We start from the raw sequence: 20,141 nt of genomic DNA on the forward strand, positions 1-20,141 counted from the left end.
AGACAGAGCAAATAAATTGAATTCTACCTTTCTCACTTAAAATTATCCATTTAGAAACGATTATGAAATGAAATGGAAACATTACAAAGACGTATGAAACAAAAAAAAAACATATGCTAAATTTCCACACCACAAGAATCTTACAGATCAGAGCTGAGCCATTTAATTAATCTCTGTCATTCAACTGTACAATGAAAAACTCTATTTTTCTCCACGCACACCTCTCAGAAATCTCCTCCCAACCCCCTACAAATCATTTTCCATACAATAAATAAACTATACTAGATGAAAACAGAATGACCCAAAATAAGGGCGTTGTTTCACCTGAAGCCATGAAGATAGAAAAGAATCCTCCATTTGCTCTAAAGATAGAAAAGCCTTCCATTATACCAGCTTGAGGATTTCTAATGACCCACGAAAACTAATCCTGGAGCGTAGACTAACTAAAGACAGAAATAGGCAATCGAACCTTTGAATGCCACTTTGCAACTGCTCTCAAATTTCTGGAGATATGCTTTGCCACTTTACAGAAATTGGGAAGAGGTCCCCAATATTTTAATGCTAAAATATGGGTCAAACTGCCACATATGCTCTTTTAGATGAATCGAATGCCCACATATTGCAACGATTGCCACGTTACATTTTCCATGTGCTTATCACCACATCATACATATACTGATACCTTTAATTCATCTGAAGAAGGTTCTATCATAAAACAACGACTTATATATAAACAACTCAATGCGGCCATCAACTATCTGATGCGAATAGACCATTTTCCTGGAAATACTGTGTTCATTTCCACTTTACTCCATGACAACATACACTATCTGTTTTGAATACATGCATTAGAATTGGCAGTGATGATGTCCCACTGACGTCTGAGAAGATTCCTTTGACTCCATTAAGATGATAATACAACTGGCTGTCTTTGAAGGCATCTTTATGAACACAAGGCCCTGGGGAGCCTGCTAATTTCAAATGTCTAGTAAAGTGTAGCTTTATAAAAATGGGCATGCAATGCACATTGAACCAAGAAATTGATGATTTTACTGGGCCACGTCCCAACGCCACATACTACCATCGTCACAACAGCAGAGAATGGTACTTCCATCATGAGATATAACCGTCTGTCTAATAGGATGTTTGCAATGTGGATGTGATAACCTGGCAATTAAATTAGGAGGGCTCGACTATAATTTCCAAACATAAACTTTTCCTTCCCTGTTGCCAACTGCCATAGAATTATAGTGGAAATCGCATGAAAACTTGATAAACCAAACGTCACATTCTGGCACTGGATACTTCTGCAGGATGTCCACACTCTTTGATAGGATGAAACTGCCAAGCCATCTAGTGCAATCCACATAGTTTGAATGCACTGCAGCAATAAAAATAGGAAACTGCACATACTTCGTGGGGAATTTCGATGGAAAATCCGTCCAGGTAAATGACTTCTCAACATAGGTCCAAAACTCTTTCATAGACCAGATCTTGACCGTGTTGTCCATGCCACAGCTTGCAATACGATATTCATCTGAAGGATGGAAATCTACACTGAAAGCTTCATTGCGATGTCCTCCAGCTCCAGCAAATATCAAAATGCATATTCCAGTTTGAACATTCCAGAGTCGTACAGATTCATCTTTGCTAGCAGATAAAATAAGGGAAGGTTTCAATGCTTGGGTCCTTATTTCATTCACAGAATCTCCATGGCCAACGAAACTCTTATGGACCCTTTCATTTGCAACATCAAGCACTCGAATTATACCATTGTGACCACCTGCAACTAATAATGGTGAACAATTCATATCGCATGCCCAACTTAATGTGTAAAATGATTCATCCTTATCATCGTCAACAGATGCCTGCAAAACAGAAATAACGCCTCCTTCCAAGCATTGGTAAATGGTCACCTTTACAGGTCTACGAATATCACATCCATTATAACACTTCTAAATCATTACGGATTTCCACCATATCTGCACAAGTGAGGACGCCGCCCTGGTTGACACACTATACAAACCAGCAAGAGATAGAAACTCTTATTCTCGGGCCTGTCTTTCCATAGCGATTATCATCTCCTGAGCTTGGCGTGCAGCCCACTGATTCAAAATTCTAGATTGCCATTTTCTTAGAGCAGAAGACTCTGTCAATTCGATACTACTGGACCTATGATGCCTGCGTGAATGCTATGAAGAGCCTATAACTGATATTGATGATGATGGCACACTTGCAATTGAAGCGTATGGGCATGGGATTGGATGCAAGAGCAACAAATTTCTGAGCTCTGTTGCTGTGTGGGTAACGCCCCTGCCCAACGCGCCGCGCAAGTGTAATTTTACACTGTGCTTTTGTGCCTGATGCGTCGCGCGCCCCTGATGCGCCGCGCGCCCAGTCCAATGCGTCGTGCGCCTAAAAATTGATCCACCAAGATATTGGTAGGCTTGACATATTTATGAATAATTGCAGGGGAGCAATCGTGGTGTTCTTCTAATCGGTTCTAATCGATGGAGTTCTTCTTAATTCTGTCCTTCCAACATCTGACATGGCTGCAGCATTATCCTATAGATCTCCAGCTTCAGCAAAATCAAGAATATGCCATTTATTTATGGAACTTTCAATACTTATTATAAGTCCTCGTATTTACATATATGGAAGGCTTTAAGATGCAAATTTATTACAAAAACAAATTTGTCGATTTCTTCTCCAAAACAGAGTTTTGGAGAAGGATCATTTTCGAACATTATTGATGATAAACTCTTGAAGTAAGAGACTTATTCAACCTCCCTCTTCATCAACAGTTGTAGCTACTAGCGTTTCAAACACCTCTATCAGAGCTCCAGGAAGAATGACATTGCTTCTTACCAAAATCTTTGTTATAGACATTTTTGTGCTTTACAGCATTGAGCATGAAATGTCCATAATCCAAGGGATCCAAAGTCCTTAAACATGTTGTTCCTACCCCTAGAGGAACAAGGCTAACAAACCACAGCAATTCACAGAAGTTCTCTGCCAGAAACTGCTCAAAAACAAGTCAATTCAGGATCAATTCAGAGGCTCCACTAGCTGTCTGCGTTGAAATGCAGAAGTTACACTAGCTAGGTGCACTGCAACGCAGGTAGAAGCACTACCAGGGTGCGCTGAGTGGGAAGTGACAAATGGCAAGTTCATTCAACGAGGTGGAAAGACCCTGGAAGCTTCCAGAATCTTCTCCAATGACACTTGCCTCAAGGAATTCGACTAGTGATGAGTAAGAGGCTCTTAGTCTCCAAGTGGAAGCAAGAACTGACAGAGGGAGAGGACACTAGTCAAATCTCAAGCTGACTCATCCTCTCTCCAAACATCTATATATGGATCTCTCCTCCATGAGATCTAGAGGCTGGAATTTTGTTATTGCAAAGAATTGCTGTTGGTTTGAGATTGGAATCATTGGGTGCTTAATGCTTTGAAGGAAGGTGAAGATAGGAATTTCATTTGCTGGGAAGGAGATGCTGGATTGGAGCCCTCTTGGTTGTATCTCCTCCTGAACCTTGTTATTCATCAATAAATCTATCTTGGTTTCTCCTATATACTGATGTATCTTTGATGTATGATTGCATTAGTATGTTTAGTTTATTTCTAATCCTGAACTAGTTATGAATATGAATCTATGTCTTTGTGTAGTGTTCTCTTCTTGTGATCTTGCAGGAACTTGTTGAAGTTGGGCGAGCAAGAAGGCAAGTAGCTGGAACCCTCAAAGAGAAGAGAAACCGGATCGAGGGACAAACGGAAGACACCGGTTAGTCCATCTATCTCTCTTCATTCTTAATTCATAAAGGAAGAATACTAGAATAGTTGTTTCTATTTGTTGCTAAGGCACTGTCACACCTTAGGTGGATAGGATCGTCCTGCATAGGCATTTTTCCCCACAACAAATTGGCGACTCCACTGGGGAGATCTATTTAGTCATTTTGTTTGTGTCTCTATCATTGTTTGTTTCATAGACTCAAGAGCAGCAATCGAACTGCATCTGTTATTTTCAGATGCAAAGTAGGCAGCTGCTGCTTTGATCCAATCACTGGATTTGTCTATGATCTAAAAAATGGACTCACAAATGATTTGATGATCCTTTGTGATAGATCTTAGCCCTTCCTCAAAGCATCCCTTTGATTGTACCTTGCTTGTTGCTTTGATTTGGCCTGAAACCGTAGATTAATCAGCAAACTGTGACCCAGAACCCAGTGAGGAACTCTCGTTTCTCCTTCAGCGCAGACTCTGTGAAGAGGTTCTGCATTTCAACGCAGGTCCTGTGAAGGCTACCTGCACTGAATTTCAAAACCTCTGTGTTAGGGCTGCGCTGATCCAGTTAGGCCTTGTGCAGCTGGGGTTCTCTACTCTGTTTTGCCTTGTTTTGATCTCTGATTTTTTTGCAGCCTGTAACCAGCATAGGTACCTATCTGATAACTCCTTTTCTCTGCTTAAATTCCGCCTCCTTTTGTACAAAAAGACTGTGAGTGTTTTTATGTGTTTGTGGCGTCATTTACAGTTTTCCTTTGCAAGAGTGAAATAGTCATCCTGTAGCCCTTGATTTAGATCTGTTGATTGTGATCTTAGGAGAGAGTTCATTGGCTGTTTACAGTTGATTATACATTTACTTTTGCTTTTGGTTTGATTTTGTCTCTTTTAAGTGTCAAAACAAGTGTTCATTTCGAAAGTCGTAAAGTGTTGTATTCTCTTCTACCCTTTCTGATTTCGAAAAAGTAAACTTGTTTGTATTTGTCATTTAAATGCAAATTCAAAGTTGTACAAAAAGATTTCTTTTTAGGCATCAATATTAAGAGAGCGGAAAACAAACACCTGCATTGTGCATTTGCATCTTGATAGTTTGCATGTTTGATTTAGGAAAAGTGCATTTAGAGTGTGCTGATTTCTCTTTGAGAAAAGATGGTGTCTTTCTTTTCCCTTTGTAGCTAGGATTTTCATTGTTGAAAAGATATAAAAGCTTGCTTATCATCTTTAGACTGCATTTAGGAATTGTATCATACATCTCATGGTGAACCTAAAAAGGCAAACTTCTAAAAATATCAACCTTAAATAAATTGAATAAACTTAACAACGCTTTGTAACTTAACGCACAACATAGAGGTCTAGGCTAGAGACGTGTTCCGGTGTCGTAAAGCCTGGTGACTGTCGATCTCGCTGATGGTGGGTGATTCCTCCTGAGGGACGATAGCACCAGTATGGATTGTGCTCCCACATACCTTCGAGTATATATTGGGAGACCCCTATAGGCATAAAACCTTTATCCTTAGGAAGCCGTGCCGGCCGCCCTACTAATCGCAATGCACTGAACACAACATTCAGGAAGATTGACCGCCCGTACCTTAAAACGTATTCTGCGGTTTTGCGAAAAGTTTGGCACACCCTCTACCTAGAACTCCAGAGCAGTTCCTTTTGGCCTTTTTCAGACTCTATAACGGAAAAAGTCCATCCGAGCATTTGTCACTTCGGGCTCATTAAAACATCGAAGGAGACTAGAGTCATCTTTAGATTTTTCTCGACTCTTTAAAATTGAAAAAGCAAGTTGTGTCTAAAGCGTCTAAAAAATTCATTTAATTCGGAAACACACTTTCCCCTTTTGTATTTTGGTTGATGAAGTAATCCGCAATCGTGGAAGAAAGTCAATTGAAACCCCATCGCTCGCGGAGGCTTACAAGTCAACCGTCTTTGTCTCCGGAATCGAAAACAGTACCGACAAAGTGAACTCGTTTAACCGGTTCGAAATCTCCTATCAAAGTTAGAACAAGTGTTCCGACGACATCTGGGATTCCGGTTACTCCAAACATTTCTGGAAACCCTGCCTCCACAGAAGAAGTTCAACAGCCACAGAGGGACAGTGATACTGATCCTAGTCTGAGAACAAACACTTGTGTTACTGAACCAGTTCCATCTGTAACCGGTCTAGAAAGTCTTGTTCTTCAAACATCTGTCGCTATTGATTCAACCCCTTCTTCGGCACCAGAAATATTTTACAGACCTGACGGTCTTCCCCTTCCACCTGGTTTGATTGTGATAGAGGAAATTGTAGAAGATCCGCAAGCAAGTACTCCAACACATTTTGGAGTCGGGGTCACTCTATTTCCTTCGACATCTAAAGTTAGTCTACCAACAGTGGAAGTTCCTGTAGAATCGCTAGGTAATCTCTTGGATAGACTCAAAATGTCTGAACAACCGTCAACATCTAGGACTGTGTCGAATGACACAGCGACAGCAGAACTCCCTGCCGTCACTCCGACAATGTTTGCCGGCATACCATTTGTCCCGACTAGCTCACAACCGCTAGAAGGAGTCCGCCCAGGGACTATTTCGACAGTGTGGTCTGTTCCAGTTTGTTCCTCCAGAATAATATTCGGCAACTCTTATGTTGAGACTCGCCAGATTGATCCATTTGGAGGTCAATTTGGGCAATCTAGTCCCCAAGCACAAACAATCCCCTTGAGTTCCGGATTGCCACCGTATGGGGGGCAGTATACCCTTTCATTACCTCCTCTGGGAGGATATCCATACGGGAGTTCACAACAGTATTCAGGTTATACTGGAGTTACATCAAGTGGTTGGGTACCTATGCTACCTCAACAACCAAGGGTTGTGTATTCTATGCAACAATGTGTACCTATGTCGAACATCCCGACCACACCGGCTATTGTGACAGTGTCGCAAGTTCAAACGTTGCCTGTTGTATGTCAACCTCAGATTTCTCAGGTTGTAATGCAACAGCCCCTTGACCCTGTGACTCAACCACAATCGCCTACTGGTGGGGTGACACAGGTCCAAACGGGTACAATTACCCCACACCTTGGTCCAACGGTTAGTATAGCGCAACAGAACATGGCTTTGCAACCATGGTTGGTGCAATACCAACAACCACAATTCCAACAAGTATACCAAGGTTCTAAGCAGCAGATCTTTGCGAACAGTGGACAACCGCACATTCAAAACGGTCAAAATCAACCATTTTACGGTGGTCATGTCCACCAACCGTATCAGTCATACCAACATCAGTTACATTATGCTGGTATGCAAAGGCCAACTGCTCAGGCGATCCCATCATATCCTGGGTATACTTCACCTAACCTGAATCAACAGTTACCATTCGTGGCAACTTTAGAGTTACCCGATTTACACCGGTTAACAAATGATCCAATTGCTTATGCCCCTTGGTGGCCAGCGATTCCTCACAAACTTCCTTCAGACATTCCTAAATTTAATGGAAATCCAGGTGAGGACCCATCGAATCACGTGATGACATTTCATCTATGGTGTTCATGAAACACCCTGAATGATGATTCGATAAGGCTTCGCCTTTTTCAGAGGACATTAACGGGTCCAGCGGCAAAATGATATATTGAATTGCCTAGAGCTTCGTTCGACAATTTTAGCACCTTAGCCACGACATTCTTAACCAATTTTCAATTACCGATAAGCTATGAAACGGGAACGGAAATCTTAACCAATTTCAAACAGACAACGGCCACTCACATATCTGATCATATACATGAGTGGCGACGTCGTCGTAGGATGGTAAAAACGTACGTTCCCGATCAGCTATTAGCTGAATGGTTTATCAAGTCGTTACTTCCTGCTATAACGGAAGATGTGGCAAAGGGGGGAGTCGTAACAGAAGAGCAAGTTATCGCTCGTGCGCAGTATCTAGACTTAGTCTATACTCAGTCTGGCACGCTCTACGACAAAATACCTGATGCCCCTAGGTCGGAATTCTCAATTCCTCCTCCTCCTAAATCAAACAATGACTCTCACGCCGGCGATGGCGTGATTGGCACGACAAACGCGAAATCAACAAAGGTCAACTCCAAGAAGGCCCGTAAGATTTCAGATCAAAATGCAAAAGAAGAAATTCTTGCTTCGGAAATAAATGTCGTATCAGCAGATAAAGGCAAAGAAACCAAACAACCAGGGAGCAAGAAGAAGCAAAACAAAGGGAAGAAGAAGAAACAGGATGAATCATCTCCTGAAAAAACTTCTTCAAACCCTCCTGGAAATAGGAAACTAAAATATCCATGTCAAAAATGTGATGAGGATCATCGGACAGGACAATGTCCATACAAAGCTGAGATTAAAAGATTCTTCCAGAGTCCGCAAACCTCAGCTGTGTTAACTGATCCGTTTCCAAATCCAGGACAAAATCTGGTTGATATTGGAAATGCTTCCCCGTTGCAAGTGCTTATGTTGTCGATTTCCAAGCAACAAAATGATGCTTTGATTTCGACAAGGAACAAAGATTACGGGAATCCGCAGCTGTCGAACGGCAAGGATAAAGATCAACCAAGCAGTTCGACAACAACTTCGACAGAAGTTGTACCACCCATCATTCTTGAATTAACAATAAAACCGCCAAGGGAGTAGTACACAAGTCGACATTTAATCCTTGCGCCAGAGCAGCGCAGCATTATAACATAGTGGAAGATTTGGCCCAATCGCCATCCGCTATGTCGACTCTTGAAGTACTACAAAATTGCCCATCCCAAAGGAAGGCTTTGTTATCAGCCATTGGTGGGGTTGATCCTAAGGATTCCAATCTTGTATCCTTTGATCATAAAGGATACGATCCTCAGTTACCAGCTCAACTAGCTTTCCTTATCCAAGTGAAAGCCCTCAACAAAATTGTTCACCGAACAATTATTGGTGAGGGGGAATCTACATGTATTATGTCGATGAGTTGCTGGAAAACTTTAGGATCTCCAACTTTGTCGCGATCCTCGACAACATTAAAAGCATTCGACGGTAGGACATATACCCCATATGGTATCCTAAATAACTTGAAGGTTGAACTAGGGGGAAAAACGGTAGAAATAGATGTTGAAGTCATCGATGGGAATCTTGATTACAACATCCTACTAGGAAGACCATGGATCTATGCCATGGCAGCTGTTGTGTCGACCTATTTTAGAAAGATTGCATTCCCCTTTCAAGGAGGGATTACAATTTTCGACCAACAAAACTTCCTCCCTAATGGTTCAGAAGTTACAGGAAGCATTCCTATGATCCATGGTAGCAACCATTCGCTTCAAGATATTGGAGTAGGCCTACTGAAAGACCCCACATTAATGGGAACTTTCGCACTTCCACCTCCAATCTATATAGGAGAAGTAGCGTTGGTAGGAGCCTGCAATATGATATCTTCCATGAAGATCTCAGAAGACGATATCGACATGGATCATGCAATGGTTTTGCCCCCAAGCCCAATAGAAGTATTGTAGCAATCAATGTTTCTGGCATGGGAGGCGAACCCAAATCAACGCTCATCAAGCGTTTGGGTAGATAGGTCTAGAGAATATGGTACTCCATTAGATCCTTGGTCGCGAGTGCATGGAATCGACGAAGGAATTCTACAATCAATGTTGATTGAGGGGGCACCATGGAATATACTCAAAACAACCTTTATCACCCTTCAGTTTTTGAATTCCTATCAAATACTGTAAACACGGTGGATTCCGAGCGAAACTTATCCAATATTGAAGAGACTATAGCCATAAATATCTCAACCAGAGCAGATGTTGTAGAGAATATTTATGTTGGCAAAGGTTGTTCTCCTTCAGAACTGGAAATATATAACGCTCTTTTCCGCGAATTCAGAGATGTCTTTGCTTGGTCATATGATGAAATGCCAGGCATCGACTCGAGTAGCATTGAACATGAAATTAAGATGTATCCTGATGTCAAACCGGTGAGACAACGGCTCAGGCAGGTGCACCCCAAGAAAGCCGCTGCAATTAAGGCAGAAGTTGAAAAACTTCTCCGTGATGGTTTCATCTACCCGGTTCCTCTAACCGATTGGGTATCGAATATTGTCCCTGTTATGAAAAAACAAGGAACAATTAGAGTGTGCGTCGATTATAGGGATGTAAATCAAGCTTGTCCAAAAGACAACTACCCTACACCCTTCATCGACCAGATAATTGATGAATGCGCCGGATGTGAAATATTTTCATTTATGGATGGATTCTCCGGGTATAATCAAATAAATATCCGCCCACAGGACCAGTCAAAGACTGCATTCATTTTTCCGTGGGGCACATTCGCATATCGAAAATTACTCTTTGGTTTAAAGAACGTTGGGGTGACGTTTCAGAGGGCAATGAATTATGCCTTCCACGACATCAAGAACATCGTTCAACCATACCTCGATGACCTTCCGGCTCATTCACGAAAGCGGACTGATCATCCGCAGCATTTAAGAGCGATATTTCTATGTTGTCGACACTACAAGATACGACTCAATCCACACAAATGTGTATTTTGCGTCAGTTCTGGTCATTTACTTGGCTTTGTAGTCTCCAAGGATGGGATTCGTCTCGACCCCTGTAAGGTTCAGGCAATCATAAATTTGCCTCCACCTTCAAATTTGCTTCAGATTCAGAAACTCCAAGGGAAAGCAAACTTTCTGAGGAGGTTCATTCCAAATTACGCAGAACTTGCTAAAGGTTATACTCGTCTTTTGAAAAAGGATGTACCTTTTGTCTGGGATTAGGTGGCGCAAGCTTCCTTTGACTCTCTGAAAGATTCTCTAGTAAAAGAATCATTAATGTATGCCCCGGACTATCAAAGAGATTTTAACCTGTATCTGGCTGCAGCGGATACGACCATTGCGATGGTTTTAGTTCAAGAAGTCGATGGAATTGAACATCCTATATATTATTTAAGTAAAAACTTGAATTATACAGAAAGAAAATATTCTTACGTTGAAAAGCTAGCACTCGCTGCTGTTCAAGCGATACAAAGATTTCGACATTATGTCCTCTTTCGGAAAACTACCATTCTATCAGATTGCAACCCCATGACTTATATATTGTCGCGACAGTTGCTGGGGGGCAAATACTCAAAATGGATAGCGATCCTTCAAGAGTTTGATCTGGAATTTTTAAAATCCAAATCAAAGAAAGTTTTGGTTTTCGCAGAATTATTATGCGATCTCCCATCGTCGTCCAATGATGAAACATCCCAAGAATCAATCGTGGACGAAAGTTTGTTCCTGATATCCACAAGCGATGAGTGGTATGGAGATATAATCGTTTATCTCCAAACCTAAAAGTTCAGGCATAACACCTCTCACTCAGAACAAAAATGTATACGATACCAAGCAAAAGACTACATAATCGTCGGTGATACGCTTTACCGTCGTGGTATCGATACAGTTCTGAGAAGGTGCCTCACCCATGAGGAGGCCGAAAAAGCCCTGAATGAGTGTCATTCAGGCACGTGTGGGGGGCATCAATCTGGATATGCTACAGCACAGAAAATCTTACGAGCAGGATACTTCTGGCCGACCATGTTCAAAGATTGCATAACCGCAGTTAGAAGTTGCCATGCTTGTCAAATTTTTGATAGCAAAACCAGAAGACCACCCGCACCTTTACAGCCAATAGTTTTTTTTGGGCCTTTCGCCAAATGGGGCATCGATTTCATGACATGTAACCCCACCTCGACTGGGGGGCATGGGTATATTATAGTCGTCGTTGACTATTTTACCAAATGGGTTGAGACGATACCTACATTAGATAACACTGGTGAAACAGCTGCCCTTTTCTTTTTCAATCATGTAGTCGCCAGATTCGGCATACCACAGGCTATAGTTACAGATCATGGATCACATTTCGCAATCACATGATGGTTGAAGTAGCTGCCAAGCTAGGGCTATCTCATTACAGCTCTACCCCTTATTATCCGCAAGCCAACAGACAGGTTGAAGCGATCAACAAAGTCCTGAAGCGTATGTTCCAAAGGATGATCGAAGTTCACAAAAGAAGGTGGCACATAATCCTGTACTCAGCCTTGTGGGCTTACCGAACATCGGTATGGAATGCGACCGGGTTCACACCTTTCCAACTGGTGTATGGCCTGGAGGCAGTCTTGCCAGTCCAGTGTGAAATCTCGTCTCTTAAACTCGCAATTGATCTCCTCCACGGAACTTCAGAAGAAGAGGCCCGTTTCTTGGGATTAATCCAATTGGATGAAACCCGTCATGATGCCGCTTTGGCTAACGAAGCCCATAAGAAACGAGTCAAGGCACAGTTCGACAAAAATGTCAAACCCCATGTCTTCTCAGAAGGTGACTTGGTCTTGCTTTACGACCAAGAATCCGATAAATTGGGAGCGGGTAAATTTAATTCTTTATGGATGGGCCCCTATATTTTTAAACGAGTGTTAGCAAAAGGAGCCTACGAGTTAATGGATTATGACGGAATTCCACTGGCGCAGCCCCGTAATGGGTTGTACCTCAAGCATTACTATGCTTAAATAGTAACCTGTATGCTTTTGTTGTATTTTGTTTTTGCTAAAGTGTTTGTTTTGGTCGAGTAATCCACCTTTTTACATTTATTGCAGATTTCAAACCTTTTGGAGATATGTGTTGGATATGCCGACGGAGCGAGTCGTAGTTCGCGGAACCTGTCCTCCGCAGCCTGGGCCATTTTTGATCCAAGCGGCGAGTTAGTAAGTTTCAGAGGTGTATGTATTGGGAAATCAACGAATAACATCGCTGAGTATAGCGCGTTGATAGAACTACTCTCTGATGCCATCACCCATGGTATACGCCGACTAATCGTCAGGCTAGACTCACAACTCATAATACTACAACTCAATGGTATATATTCCGTCCGCAACCCAGGTATTTATCGCATGTTCCTAAGGGTTAAGATTTTGGAAAGACAATTTGATTTAATTCAATACCAACATATTTCCAGAAACTTAAACACATTAACTGACTCATTAGCAAACTATGTGTTAGATAGACATTTGCGACATTTATAAAAAGAAACACATCATCAATATTGTACATGTGGATCACATAACTCAACCAGAATAAAACCCCGAAAATCAAATATATATATATATATAAGTTGTTTATGGTTTACATATAATGTTCTGTAACCAAGACAAAATCGGTCGCATGACCCAAAAACTCAAAAATGCTAGGGGGCACCCTAGTCTAGTGATGCTCATGATAGCACGTCACGGCCTGTGCGATCATGCGTAAGAGACGAGTCCATCGTCTAGGCACACCAGTAGTATGCCGCTGCAACTGTAAAGGTAACTCCTCGATCCTCACATTTGGAATGCCGAGAGTAAGGCTCTCAACCTGCTCCTGCACAGCTGTAAGGGTCTCAGCCACATCAAGGTCACGAAGAATAACCCTCCCAACAGTCTCCCCTGCTGGGGCAGCGGCTGGCGCTCTCGGGCGAGCTGCTGGACGAACAGGACCAACATCTACATGCACACATGAGTTTAATTAAAGTCTTGATAGAATAAAGCACAAGGACATTATAAATAAAAACAGTAAACAGTGATATGGTCGAAGATTTTACCAATAGCGCCCCACTGCTCGCCGTCCGGGAGTACCAAATCCGGATCGCCCCAGAAATCCATGCCAACATATGGATACTCGGAATAGACCATCTCATGACGCTCGAACCACCTGAAGAAGGTATCAGTGAAAGAAATCTAAGATTGACCGGCATGCCTAGACATGTGATCAACCCATCTCTGCATGCGTGGTTCAGTAGGAGAAGGCAAGTCGAGTGCAATGTATTGCGGCTGCATCAGTGGTATCTTCTCCAAAGCAAAGGCAGTCAAAATAGAACCAAACCCAAAGTTCTTCAGCTTCCCGTCCTTTACCTTGGTTAACTGACTTTTCATCTGAAGAAGTACTGCATCACACGAGTTGAATATTTTCGGTTGGAGACACTCCAAGGCATGCTGCACATAGGATCTGTTGGCTACGTGAAGAGACGCACTACCGGCCATCCTACCAATAGTATACAAGATAGACCTGAGGGACCTGTCAGAAATCTCATGGATAACGATCTTGCCGTCTCTGCTCGGTTGAGATCCTTCCCTGCAATACTGGCTAACATAATCTCTCACAGAGTCACTCCCTCGGGCCGAACCTGAAAAAGAAGTGGGGGCACCCCGCCTCGACAAGCCAGTCAAGAAGTAAATGTCTACTACGGTCAAGGGGATAGATTTTCCCCTTATCTGAAATACTTGGTTGATAAGATCCCAAGTGTCGAGCAAATACTGCAGTAGAGAGATCTGTTGTCTCATGCTAGAGATACAGAAGAACTTCAGCAGGCCACAGTTCCGCAGTGCGTTCACCGTGACAGGATCATGTAAGGCAATCATGTCCTCTTCTTCATGTTCTCGTTCTCACCATGTAAGGGTCATTTTGCTCAAAGATCCCTGCAAAACAAGCAAGAGAAGGAGTAAGATCCTGATTTTGATGCAAAACAGGCAAAATTTTCATCAAAAAATGTGCAACAAGTTCCTCTTTTTCGCCCAACGCACCTGCAGGAGTGGTTCACCTGCGTTGAATGTCAAACTGCCTTCATACTGGCTGACATTCAGCGCAGGTTTCGCTAGGCACAAGGTGCGTTGATAGGAAAACGAGCTCATGAAACCCCAGGGGCTCAGAAAAACAGGAAAAGAGGCGCAGAATGCAAAAAGGAAACCATGAAAAGAAAGAGCTAGGGTTTAGCTCCTACCTGGTCCAGACAGCGCCGAGAATCGTCCACAGAATCTCCCAAAATCAGCTGGTGAAAATCAAGGGGGAAGAGGCACCTCCAAAGCTCCAACAAACCAAGTTCAAATGAAATGGTAAAATGAGAGGTAAAAACACTTTTTGATTGTTTTTTACGTAGTTCAAAGCAAAATATTAGGGTTTTAATCTCATTTTCAAACCAATGTTATTCATTTCTAACAAGTTTGATGCAGCAATTGAAGGTACAGTACTATCTTTCAAAAGGACAAAGCTAGTTATGGTAAAAAATCAAAATTAGACCATGTTATCGAGCAGTTTTAGCACACAGTTCATGCTCGTTAAAAAATAAACGCAAGATTCGAGCAGTTTTAGCACACAGTTCATGCTCGTTAAAAAATAAACACAAGATCCGAGCAGTTTTAGCACATAGTTCATGCTCGTTAAAAAATAAACATAAGATCTAGCAAATGTTTCCACCTGCATTTAAGCTCGTTAAAAAATGAACTATTCCGGTAAATAACCACTGTGAATGTAACATTATCAGCCATTAAAGCCTTGGTCGTGTTTGCACCGTCACCTCCACTTTTCCATTGGCCGATCGTTCACCTCCATATAATTGTTTACCCATTTTGAGGAACAGCTGCAAAGAGTGATTTCACTAGCCATCCTTGTGACACTACCGTGATTGGAAAATTCCAACCCGTACCTGGAATCAGCTGCTAACCCGTTTTATCACTCGTTCCTCAAAAGATGAGTCTTCTTTAAGCTCTTTTCATCTGACTCGTAAAATATGAAAAGATTGCCGAGTTTTGGCCTTCCAGCTCGTTAAAGTGACCGGAAGAGCTATCCCTCCTCTAGATTTTAATCTTTTTGGACCTGAGGGATTATTGCACAAAAAGATCGAGTGCTTGTTTTGTTCGGCTCGTTAAAACTATCGAAAACTCATCCCTTCTATATTGTTTTATACTTTTTCGGACTTAAGGAATTAGATGACGAAAAAGGACTTTTGGAGTTGACTTTACGTACCTTTTCAGACTCTCTAAAAATGAAAAGGACCGAGCTATCTTTGTCGATAGACTCGTTAAAAGCATTAAATAGCGACAAACTTGTCTTTAGACGAGAACGAGTTTCACTATCGCTAGGCTTGTTAAAACATAGCGATGGGCTTGCCCGAAGGGTAAGTTATAGAACAAGCATATGTTATCCTCCTCAATCTTGATAAAAATAAAGAGGTACTGGTCAGCAATGACTGGGGAAAAATTGGGAGAAACTCAAGAAAACTTTGATGGTAGCAAGTCGCTCTTGAACATGACACTTTTCCTCCGTACCACAGTCGGGTTGGGTTGTTTCATTCACCGGTCACATCACCATGGTCTCGCCATACCATCCATATTTGGGGTAATGCTACCAATCAATCCCATAAGTGTCGCCATATGTTCAAGAGAAGTCATTCAGAGAAGTCAACCGTGTCCCATCCACTGCCATACATTATCCTTCATCCTTTCATGACCGCCACCCTGAATCATATGTCATCAGATCGTTTTCACCTCCATCAAAATCATTTGATCCGTTCCGTGTCACTGATGTCGGATTCATTAAGGCCCTCCTTTGACGGATCGCTTCTTGTCGACATCAGCTCATTATCCAAGAAGTTGATCTAGGAACAACCCCTTCAGTACTTTGAAGCTTGCATGCCTCAATGGCAAGTTTCTCACTTCCGGCGACAGGTATACATCAATGACCTTCGACCGAAAGATTTTGTGTGGTGTTTGACGCCAAGTCCTTTATTCACACCACGTGAATTGTACTGCAGTACCTTGAGGGTCATTATCATTATCGGTGATTCCTCTCGTGCTTGTTAACGGTTTACCTCATTGACCGGTAATCAAGCGATGTCTTTCCATTTTCGACTTCAGAACATTTCTCACATGGATCGACTTGTACTTAGAGTGAAGATCAAATGAGTTTGAAGACCCCGGATCTAGTTTCATCCATCTGGGTTGCGATATATATTCAGGAAAGATAAAGACATTGACATGTACGTCATTGCAGCAGATAATCATCCTACACAAAGGATGATAATTTCATCAAAATTATCAGTCTACCATCAGACGATTGTCTATTCTATGTACAGAAAAATGAATTTATAAAGCTGAGCATGGGAATGCCTGCCTCAGCTAGATCATGAAAGCAATATGAAAAATGATGTATTGTATTGTATCTTATTACAGGTCTCCTCCCAGCATTGAATGAACTTCGGATCCTCCTAATAAAGCATTTCACCCGATAAACGGCCTCATACTTTAGGGGGCAACTGTTATAGACATTTTTGTGCCTTACAGCATTGAGCATGAAATGTCCATAATCCAAGGGATCCAAAGTCCCTAAACATGTTTTTCCTACCCCTAGAGGAACAAGGCTAACAAACGACAACAATTCACAGAAGTTCTCCACCAGAAACTGCTCAAAAACAAGTCAATTCAGGATCAATTCAGAGGCTCCACTAGTTGTATGCGCTGAAATGCAGAAGTTACACTGGCTAGGTGCACTACAATGCAGGTAGAAGCACTACCAGGGTGCGCTGAGCGGGAAGTGACAAATGGCAAGTTCATTCAACGAGGTGGAAAGACCCTGGAAGCTTCCAGAATCTTCTCCAATGACACTTGCCTCAAGGAATTCGACTAGTGATGAGTAAGAGGCTCTTAGTCTCCAAGTGGAAGCAAGAACTGACAGAGGGAGAGGACACTAGTCAAATCTCAAGCTGACTCATCCTCTCTCCAAACATCTATATATGGATCTCTCCTCCATGAGATCTAGAGGCTGGAATTTTGTTATTGCAAAGAATTGTTGTTGGTTTGAGATTGGAATCATTGGGTGCTTAATGCTTTGAAGGAAGGTGAAGATAGGAATTTCATTTGCTGGGAAGGAGATGCTGGATTGGAGCCCTCCTGGTTGTATCTCCTCCTGAACCTTGTTATTCATCAATAAAGCTATCTTGGTTTCTCCTATATACTGATGTATCTTTGATGTATGATTGCATTAATATGTTTAGTTTATTTCTAATCCTGAACTAGTTATGAATATGAATCTATGTCTTTGTGTAGTGTTCTCTTCTTGTGATCTTGCAGGAACTTGTTGAAGCTGGGCGAGTGAGAAGGCAAGTAGATGGGAACCCTCAAAGAGAAGAGAAACCGGATCGAGGGACAAACGGAAGACACCGGTTAGTCCATCTATCTCTCTTCATTCTTAATTCATAAAGGAAGAATACTAGAATAGCTGTTTCTGTTTGTTGCTAAGGCACTGTCACACCTTAGGTGGATAGGATCGTCCTGCATAGGAATTTTTCCCCACAACAATCTTCATCTTCTAGATTCAATAAGCCCACGAGTGTAGTATAGAAGGGACTCCTGTGTGGAAGCTTCTCAGCTATCATCCAAGACCAGATGCGAGTTATCCCCAATCCGAACTTGTAACATATGAGTATGCCTAGCGGCAATCCCACCATATAACAGGAAATTAAGTTCACATTAGCAACAGAGTACTGTGAACCAGATCCTATAGCCACACCTAATAGCACTGCCTGTATTCCATTAAGAAGGATAGATGCAGTAAGAAATGGAACCAACTCTGAGACTCTTTCTGTGACAGTCGAGCTGCTTGTGAAGGGATAACCTAAGACATTTTTGCAAAAAAAGAAAAACTATTGCAAAGATTATGCTGATTATTGAAGATGTAGCGACCGAAACAAAAACTGAAAAGCATGCAGCCTCAGCATTCCCAACACAAAGTTCATTGGAGACCCTTACGCTGCAAAGAGAATATTATGAACAGGAGGGAACATCTTATGGCAACGTTTGAAGCCAAGTGGTATCATCATCTCCCGAAGTATCATACTAATACTTTGATAACCAATGTCATGGAGCATCAGGATTAACTCCCTTATGGAGAGTGCATCTATATCAACTGTTGGATCATTCAATGTCCCAGCAAGAAAAACGAGGATCTGATAGTACCATATCTGCAGGAATACCATTATGGCTGAAAATATAGATAGTCTTAAGAAGGATGGAAGTTGGCGGAATGCAATTAATTTGAAGCCCATCCATGAAGCTTTGCATGAAGCAGAATGCATTATGTAAAGAAACTCAAGGATGGTCATAAGCCCGCACGATACATTGTGTCATGACAATACCAATGAGGCCTAGTTTTAGTTTGAAGGCAGTTATCCAACAGAATATAAGGTGCAAGATTAATACTCCTCCCGAGATCCAAACTATAGGTAAGACTAAACTCTGTGCATGTAAAAACTTCTGAACAGATACATTTACTGCAAATGCAAACAGTTGGGGAAGCATCCATTTCAAGAGAAGTCCTGACTTAGCAGCAATGGCAGTTGTTTGGCCAAACAGTTTGAATATAGGTTCTGCAAAAAGGCATGGAATGGACAATAAAAACTCCGATACAAAAGCTACAGCTTCCTTGATAAAATGTGTCTCATCCAATATTATTCGATTCCCTTTGACTGAATATAGAATAGAGGAGCTATCCTGCTGAAGACTTGAACTCAAGCGGTGCAAATTGACTGCAACGGGCTGACAACAAACGGGCAAGACAGAGTCTAACATGTGGTATCACCACACTCTCCGCCTGCCAACTCCTATGTATATGTCCCTTTTTCAACGTTGTGCTCCCACGACATCAACATATTATCTCCATAGATAATTGAGAATATTTAACTCCACCATGGTAGCATGGAACATAGTGGTTCCGCCCAATGAAGGGATTATAGAACTCATTGTCAAAGCAAATGAGAAACAAGAAATGGAAACCCAAATCTTCCTCAAGCAGGAATCGAAGGCCTTAGCCTTTACCCCGGGCTATCAAGGGAATTTGGAGAAGGCCCTCTCCACCCTCCATGCCCCTAGAATAAATTGAGACTTATTATCACTTGAAAAAAACTTGTTTTATCCTTTTTCTCAACCAAAAGTATAATTATATTATGAGGGTGGTGAAGCAATGCAACATCCTCTACACTATTGTACATGCCAAAGGTTATCCTATGAATCAAATGCTCCTGTGTTCCATCTGTTCATAACATATTGTCATTTATTTTAATGATTTTCTCCATTGATCACGAAAAACACTCCTGATGTACTCTCTCTCCAATGCACAAATATAAAAGCATACGAGCTGAGATACACAAACATGAAATGTAATTTTTCGAGTAGAATTCAAACCCAATGAGCTTTTTCACATTCTCTTGGTCATATTCTTTGTTGTATATGCCTAGGTCCTTTAAGTACCTACATGTATCTTCACTACGATGCACTGAGCATCTTCAAGAGCTCATGTCTTCCTTCCCGTGTGTGTGTGTTCTCTCCATACTCTCTGCCTACCAACTCCTATGCATATTTCCCTTTTTGCATTTTGTGCTCCCGCAACCTATGCTTGGTCTCTCCTTTTCTTTTGTGAAGTCGCTCCCTTCAACACTGCCCATGTAGCTACTCATGCATTAAATTGTGTACTTGATTCTCTATCTTTTTGAACTCTAACAGATATGGGTTTTGTACCTTGCTTTCAATTTTAAATTTTACAGCACTAACCT

At 41.8% G+C, this 20,141-nt stretch overlaps 1 pseudogene; it reads right to left on the minus strand.

The window, feature by feature from the left end:
- Positions 1 to 1,049: 1,049 nt before the first annotated feature.
- LOC149192889 (uncharacterized) lies at positions 1,050 to 19,161 on the minus strand (annotated as a pseudogene).
- Positions 19,162 to 20,141: the final 980 nt, after the last annotated feature.

The sequence above is a fragment of the Pinus tabuliformis genome, chromosome 2_2 (assembly GCF_031772625.1).
Source record: "Pinus tabuliformis cultivar Carrire ecotype Pingquan chromosome 2_2, CPIR1, whole genome shotgun sequence".
Classification (NCBI taxonomy): Eukaryota; Viridiplantae; Streptophyta; class Pinopsida; order Pinales; family Pinaceae; genus Pinus; species Pinus tabuliformis.